General features: G+C 31.1%; 1 non-coding gene across 1 annotated transcript; it reads right to left on the reverse strand.

Moving 5' to 3' along the window:
• Positions 1-1,257: 1,257 nt before the first annotated feature.
• Positions 1,258-1,329, reverse strand: TRNAE-UUC (transfer RNA glutamic acid (anticodon UUC)). Its single transcript has one exon. It is a non-coding gene; the product is annotated as a tRNA-Glu (tRNA).
• Positions 1,330-2,248: the final 919 nt, after the last annotated feature.

A 2,248-nucleotide genomic window follows, 5' to 3' on the forward strand; every position in this document is an offset into this window, starting at 1 on the left:
CCATGGTACCTGTTTCCACCTCTATTTTGTAACTGTTCTCTAGCCATAGACGAAGTGTAAAAAAAGATAAGGCGCCATGGAAAGGACTTGAAACTATTATAATTATTTGCAGGTGATATGATTATATATATATATAAAACTATAAGAAACAACATTTTAGAATCAGGATGGCGCTTATACATAATGTGAGTAAAAAATTAAGTGCTTTCGTAGATATGAAATGGATATTATTGCTACCCAAAAACAATAGCAACAAACTCAATAAAATGCCTAGGATATGCTTAATGGAAAGAAACTATGTTACTGAAAACCATATGGAAAATCTGAGTGAATGGATGAAAAAAGCCAGTGTTTAAAGGTATCAAAAATCTACAGATGTAACTCAATTGCAATAAAAATTTCTAAGGGGTAATGTTTGGTGCTTAACAAAATGATTCTAAAGTTAACTCAATGATTAAGTACAGTTTATAATTTTTGGGAAAAAGAATAAGACAAGTTTTGCTCTACAATATATAAAATGCATTATAAAGGTGAAATAATTAAAACAATAAGGTGACATTTTGAGAAACCTTGAGAAAAAAAAAGATTAGCCAAAAATGATCTGTTAAAAATTGGATTTAGAGAAAAAAATTAGATTCTCCTAACTCACTCTGTAAAACAAATTCCCAGATTGATTAAAAGTAAAACATACATAAATTTTAGAAGCAAATTCAAATGAATACTGACAGTCTTTTCTGTGAGAAAGTGTTTCTTCCCAGGCTAAAAGGCATAAACCTTTCATTCACTTATTTTTCTGATACTTGTTTGGTAATTAGTAGGCTTATAAAAAAAAAGGTAGACTTTTCTACACTTAAAGTATGTTTATAAAACTACCATAAATTTATTAATTAAAAATATCTGTGATTGCTAGTAACAGAAAACGTGACTACCTCAAATAGATATTTGTTTATTTTATGCAACAAGAAATTGTATTTTTTTTGCTAAGTGAGCATGTATACTAAAACCTGACAAAACTTAATAATCAATTTATTTGAGGGTATATCCATCATAAATATATATGATAGATGCATCCTGTATATGTATATATATTATATATCTGTTTCTCTATCTGGAGGTTGGTAGTCTAGGCTGCTAGTGAAATTTAGGAAATTCATCCTTCTATCCTTCTGTTCCCTATCCTTAGAGTACAGAGCTTTGTCCTCATAAAAGTCACCTTAAGGTTGTGCCAAGGGTCTTTGTTTTTAAATTTTTTCTGAGTGCATGGTCTGGGGATCAAACCCAGGTCTCCTGCATGAAAGGCAGGCATTCTAACCACTGAACTACCCGTGCACCCTTGTGCCAAGGTTTTTATACGTCTAGACTCATATCCATTTTTCCAGTCAGAAAGAAGGTAAAAGGGCAAAATGCCTAATAGACAAGCCAACAGAGTCCAACCCTTACTTAAAAAACAAGAACAAAAGTTTTCCCAGAAGCCCCTCCCAGCAATTCCCATTCACATTTATATTGGCTCTAATTGATCACCTGACCACTCTTAGCTGCAGAAGAGTTTGGGAAAGTGAGCTTTCCAGTCAATATTGTAGAGAAAGACTGGGAAAATAGGAACTGTAGATGGCTTTTTTATATCGAGTGACAATAAACAAAATTAGAAGGCAAATAAATTGGGGAAAATATTCACTATGTAAGACAAAGGTTAGTCCTTAATAAATAAAGAGCTTCTAGAAATTATTGAAAAATTCAGTGGAAGTTGATATAAATAAAGCATTAACAAAAGAAGATAAAAAATAGTCAAGTAACACATTAAATGTTTGGTGCCTCTAGTAATTCAATAATGCATATTAATACAAGATACCATTTTTTATCTATTAAATGTACAAAAAATATAGGAAAATGTATCAGCACAAGAATGTTTATCAACCTATGTCATGACATTTAAAATAATCTAAATGTCCAAAATGGGAGAATCAATAAAATAAATTATAGTTCATCCATAGAACAGATTTTCATATAGTTATTAAATATATTTGAATAAAAGAATAATAGCAAGGAAATATTTATAATATATTGTTTATCTGATGAATATTTCTAGATTGTTAAATATTCTGAAAATTAAGTTTACCCAATAATATAAGTCAAAAGGTCCCATTAAAAATTGATAGAAAAGGGTGGGCCATGGTGGCTCAGCAGGCAGAGTTCTCGCCTGCCATGTGGGAGACCTGGGTTTGTTTCCCGGTGCCTGCCTATGCAAAAA

Source organism: Tamandua tetradactyla, chromosome 4 (assembly GCF_023851605.1).
Source record: "Tamandua tetradactyla isolate mTamTet1 chromosome 4, mTamTet1.pri, whole genome shotgun sequence".
Taxonomy (NCBI): Eukaryota; Metazoa; Chordata; class Mammalia; order Pilosa; family Myrmecophagidae; genus Tamandua; species Tamandua tetradactyla.